Source organism: Pinus tabuliformis, chromosome J, assembly GCF_031772625.1.
Source record: "Pinus tabuliformis cultivar Carrire ecotype Pingquan chromosome J, CPIR1, whole genome shotgun sequence".
Classification (NCBI taxonomy): domain Eukaryota; kingdom Viridiplantae; phylum Streptophyta; class Pinopsida; order Pinales; family Pinaceae; genus Pinus; species Pinus tabuliformis.
Genome location: NC_142295.1, coordinates 1,527,760,406 through 1,527,766,405, shown reverse-complemented (window position 1 = coordinate 1,527,766,405; position 6,000 = coordinate 1,527,760,406). Strand labels below are relative to the sequence as shown.

General features: G+C 40.3%; 1 pseudogene across 1 annotated transcript in view; it reads left to right on the top strand.

Moving 5' to 3' along the window:
• Positions 1 to 477: 477 nt before the first annotated feature.
• Positions 478 to 6,000, top strand: part of LOC149233330 (uncharacterized) — a 28,019-nt pseudogene continuing 22,496 nt past the window's right edge. The window contains exon 1 of the transcript XR_016248484.1: positions 478 to 510. The product of XR_016248484.1 is annotated as an uncharacterized LOC149233330 (transcript). The remainder of the gene's footprint in view (positions 511 to 6,000) is intronic.

Sequence of the window (6,000 nt, the reverse complement as noted above, 5' to 3'; positions counted from 1 at the left end):
AATCGGACGACGATCGCTTCCCTCGTGCCCGCAAAGTGACGGCGTGATAATGCGCGATGGGAGGGTGGTTTTCCCTTTCCTTGCCGCCACGCGTCGCACTCCGAGTGGTATCGCACGCCAATGTACATTTACCGCCCAACCCCCAACGCCGGTGCGAGCAAATACCACTTACTGCTCAAACCTATTCTCTCGCTCGATAATGCCTCCACATCTTCGACGCCCGGTGAGCATTGGATCTGCCCACCCGAGATCCAACGGCCTGTGATCACCCCACTCTCACCTGCTTTGATATCCCTATTGGCCCATCTCCACTGCCTATTCACCCGATCCAATGATCGATATTGCTTTGCCATCCGACCACTCTTCCCACTGTGCAATCCACATACTGTGACCATTCTACGCTCCCGAAAGGACAAAGGTAATCAATTTTCGGTACCAGATGCATTTCCTCCTCAACAACTATGTTCCAAAGACAACATGGCCGAGAAGGGAAAGGACAGAGCTGAGCAGGTAAATGCATTCAACAGTTATGGGACTTCATCCCATATAACACTCCACCTGCCCGAGAAGGACACCAGAGCACCCGAGAAGATCAAAGCATTCACTGAAGCAGGCAAATTGCACCAGAAACCCCATCAAGAAGTTAAAGCGGTTGGTGGTCAATTATGGCCCCTCCATATTTAGAATGGTCGAGTGCCTTTGTAATGAAACTCTATAAACACAGAAACAAGATGTAATCAGGGTTGATGGTTGTTATTTTGATGTAAGGTTCAACTTCTGGAGACTGTAACTACTTTGATACTTGCAGCGTCTCGTCTTCATTTTCAGCTAATACAAGCTTCTTTTGTTGTTGATTTCTCACTTTCCATTCCTATTCTGTTCCAGGTTGTGCCTGATATGCAGTTTTCCTGAACTCTTGATGTATAGCATTAGAGGAGTTGTCATCCTACCTCTGTGTTTAAATCTTGCATGTATCAGTGAATGTGTTATTCAGGTTTCTGGTCACTTAGTGACAAAGAGCTGTCATCCTCTCTGTACACTAGGGAGTTCGATTTGCAGACCTCTTTACTGGTTGCAGCCAGCCATCACAAGGTCTTGTGCATCTGCTGGTGTGGTCAGTATTTTTCATATTCACCCAACCTCTGAACTGTGAGTAATTGGTGATCTAAAGCCTTGTAGTTTGGGGGTGTTCACGCATGTCTGGAGTTAAGCATAGTAGAAGTGGTCATCCGGCTTGAACAAGCATCATCTCTTCCATTCAGCCATTTCCAACATTAAGTTGAGTTTGTAATGTTCTCGAGCATCTCCGAGATACAACCTGGGAGAGTTTCTTGAGGTGATAACATGACCCACTATCAAATAATTCATCAATCTTTGTATGATTAGAAATTACCCTTACATGGAACAACTCTATTCTTGATTCTTCATTTGGAATGGTATTATGACTATGAGAGGAACTAGTGTTTGCAACAACTTCTTTTCCTTTTGTGACCATGGCTGAAATCTTGGTCTCATCACCAGAATCTGATCCGAGATCATGTTGTGTGGTAGCGGTCGTCTCTTTTTTTCCCTTATTGTTCAGTTTCTTAGGCCTTATTTCAGGATGTAATTTCCAACAATGGGCCTCATCATGCCCAACTTTGGAACAATTTTGGAATATAGCTTCTCCCCCTTCTTTATTCACACTTGCATTATTCTTGATCTTCCATTTTCCTCCCTTCTCTTTCTCCTTAGCCCTGAATGGCTTCTTCTTACTACCCTCTTCCTGAATGTTCTTTCCCCTTGCTTCAAGGTGTGTGGCTTGCACACATACCTCATCCAAATTTCTTGGATTGAACATAAGGATAGTATGTTTTAAATAGAAATGTAAACCCCCAATATATTTCAACAATGAATCTTGGGAATTCAAGTTTACTCCTAACAACAAAGCCCTCTTTCTAATTTCTTGGGTATAGTCTTGGATTGTTTGGCCTTTAAGCTGCCTAAAAATTTTCCAACTCATAATGGCTTTTTTCATATAGGCTAAAGGGTAAAACTGTCTTTTAATTTCAGAAACAAATTCAACCCAAGAAATGGATATCTTACGATGAATTCATATTTCCTCTTAAGTCTTTTCTTCCCACCAGACTAATGTTGCTCGTTCTAGCCTCAATGAAGCCAACTAGATCTTTATGTCATCTTCTTGAAGGTCCTGAATTCTGCTGTATACCTCCAATTGTTGAATCCAACTGTCTAACTTTTCTAAATTCACTTCACCATTGTACATGCAGGGAAGCTCAAACTTAATGTCCAATTTTCATAAGGGAGTTTTTCCTTTTTGGGTTTGGGAATGAGTATGAATAGTTTTTGTGGTGGAAGTGGAAGATGTTGTTGTTTGAGATGTTGAGGATGATTAATATGATGAGGAAGATGGTGAAGATGGTGGAGATGGAGGAGGATTTCCTCCATTAACCTTTGAATCCTTCTTATCATCTTTTTTCTCCCTTGAGATTCCTTCTCCATGTGGAGGCTTAGAACTCTCTCCAACCATTCTAGTGTTCCTCTCTTCATATAGGACTCTAACCATGTCAGTCAAGTCATAGAAATATTTCTTGAATGCTTCCTCTTCTGAAAGACATCCAGTCTCTATTGCTCCAGACACGATGGCTTTGGATTCAAGCTTAGCTTTTGGTATTGCTTGTACCTCCTCAATCTCAATTGAAGGTAAAACTTGAGGTGTTTTGAGTGCAACTGGAATTGGAACTTTGGGTGGAGATTGTGGCCTTGTGGTTCTCCTTCTTCTGGGCATTACCTCAAGAGTTGCAACCAAAAATTTCCCTTCTCCTCTCTGCAAGTTTAACCTTGTAAGCATCATAATTTTGCAACCATTAAAACCCTACTTGCACAAAACTCAAGCAATCAAGCAAATAAACCTTTGCTCTGATACCAGCTTGACGTGTTGTTGAATGTTAGTTTTGCTATGCTAATTTCAACTTCAGATTTATAAACAAACGCTTTTTAATTGCTTCATGTGCATGGTTCTCTTATGGTGTTTGTGATTGGAAACAGGTAAATGTTATCAAGTCTTAAGTGAAATGCATGAGAAAAATAACATGAAAACAAGTGTTGAATAGTAGCAATGAAAAGTACAAGAAACCATCAACATGAACACTTAACACATTGTTTTGATGAAGGAGTTCACCCCTCCTGGGCTACATCTCCTTGGTCTAGATTCCATGGTTTAGGCCTCTGTATTAGCTCAATATGGAAAAAATGTTGTTTACAAATTTCTACTACTCCTTAAACATGCTTCAATGTGTTTACAATGCTCAAATTAGCTAGGAAATCCTTTTCCTGAGCTTCATTTGGTCGAATTTTGCTCCGGCTATGACCAAATTTGTTTTCTCCTAGTAATCCTCCACTAAAACTAGAGTTAGCGCCAAATTTGGAGGGTCCGTTGGAATTCCTGCCAGGTTAAACTGGAGTTTAATTAGTGTTAAACACGCTTAATTAACCACTAAATGTGTTTAGCGCAAACCACAGTTTTACTAACTATTAACTCCGATGGTGTTGGTGGAGATGGACACATGCAATGGCATAACGCTTAACGGTTATGGTTTATGTGGTGCGGTTTATGGTGATCGTTGAATACATATAACCGTAACAGTCGACGGTGTGTTCACATGGGAGGGATGGCCCTCCTAACCCACAACTCACATTACATTAAACTTTAAATAGGCATGGTAAACATAATGGTTAAGTTGTAATGCGATGGTGTAATAGCAATGCATTGTGGTTGTTCGGTGTAGGTCTTGGGTTTGATCGTCTTGACTTGCCACAAATTTTTTGTTGCACTACATACCAAGCCAACCTTTGGGGAGGGACATGTGTCAGCCTCCAGGTTTGCCACTTGTCCCCTCCTCATTGGTCCTCCATTAACCAACCAATCATGCCATGTCACCACATATGATAACCAACCAAAATCTGAAACGCGAGAAACTACTGATGAAGTAGCTCGTACATTGAAACCAGTAGCCGAAGCAGATAATATCAATCCTCGAGATATTGTTACACCCCCAAGTGATATTGCATGTGAAGGAACACAGGGTCCTGAAGCAGGAAGGTGTTTGGAGATTTTTTTTTTTTGATATCAGAATTGCATAAATGGAAACAACAGGCACTCTCCTTACAAAAGGGAGTGATCTCACTGGAAGAACATTAGAAATTTGTAGTTTCGCTCAAGGAAAATTGGGCTGCAAAGAAATTGGTAGAAGAATGGGAAAGATGGGAGAAGAAGGAAGCCATGAAGGAGCAGGCGGAGAAATTACAATTGTTACAACAGCAAGTTCGGGATTTAACAAATGATAAAAATAAGTTGCACGAACTCACCCTAAATCTATTAGTGTGTAGAACTCCCTCTCCATCCTATCCATTCTTTATGTGGGAAATATTTTATTTGTTTCAGTTGAAGGCTGTCTATGAAAATAAACCGTATTTGGGTAATCCTACCTGAACTGCTTTGGAAGTTTTCCGTGCTTGTAATTTTAATGGCCAAAGCTTACTATGCGAGTTGTTTCTTCATAATATAATATGTGAGTATTCGAGTTTGCACACGGTTGCGTGCATTTTCTCCTACATGAGGGACCTACAATTGCATGATTTTATTTCTTTCTTGAGAAATCATATAGAATGGCACCTGGCGATGCAGTCAGTGGACACCAACGACGAAAATGCAACATTATGGATAAGGGCGGAACCTAAAATGGTTACAAAGTTGAGGTGTGATTTTAAGAGATTTTTGAGTACTGTAGACATGAGACAGAAATCAGCTATCTACAGAAGGAGAATCGTGGGGTTCTGCCTCAACCTCTTTATGCAACTGAAGATTCGAGCACTAACAGGGTGCCTTAAATGCATTGAGGGTTGTAGCACAGGTCTACAGTAGGGTGACTCTTTTGGGTTTCAAAATTCCGTGGTTGTTGTTGCATGGGTCCTAGAGTACGCCCGGATTGTGAGATCATTGGGAGCCTTCTGGATAGGGCTCAAGTTTAAATATCCTTTGATTTGGCTGTGAGTGGAGGAGTACCAGCACCAGTATCAGTTGTGTGACTATGAGGAGGAATCTTGGCCGCATTAGTTCATGGACACTCAGGGCTATAGGTTTGTTGATGAGGATATTGTCCGTGCTTACAAATTGATAGATCTACAGTGGAAGTACAACAACAATATCTGAGAATTTTTCATGAGGACATGCAATTGATTCAGTTGGGGACACATGTTGGGTGTAGCTTTTGGGCATATTTTAGATACCTCTTTCCACCATTTTTTACCATTTTACCTTTGAACCCATGATCTTTACATCCTAATTATCTTTTTTCCTTGTTATAAGAAGCAACCCTTGTTGTGCCATATTATTTTTCCACTTTTGTTAAATATGAATGAAGTGATATCTTTGTTATGGGTAAGCAAGGTAAGTGTGGAAGAAGTTCTCTGGCTCTTTTTATTTCAGGGTTTTCCCATGAATTCAACACCAAAGAATGGACAACTGTGTTGTTAAATCACAAATATGTTTTGAGGATTTGTTGTTACAGATCATTGTTATTACACCTCAAGTTGTTGTTACACTGCAAGATGTTGTTACACCACATCAGTCAAAGATCGTGGGCACTATTCCATGAGAGAGTTGTCAAGAAGCATGAATTACCTATGGGCAGTTAAAGAATCTAAGCGGTTATGATTTCAGAAAATGATCTAACTTGAATAGGCCTTGTATTTATAAACCATTTGTAACAATTTCTATTTTCTTTTCATATCGATCAGCATGAGAATTGTAAGATTCTCATGACTGATCTATTCCCTATTTTGGGCATGTAAACTTTATAAAAGGATTTGGTTCCATGAAGGGAACCAGCAACAAGAGAGAGTATCTGATGAGCCCCAGAAATGGGTAATTATATGGGCTCATTTTTCCTCTTATTTAAAATTAATCCACAATTCTCATTAGTTCATTGCATGTTTTTG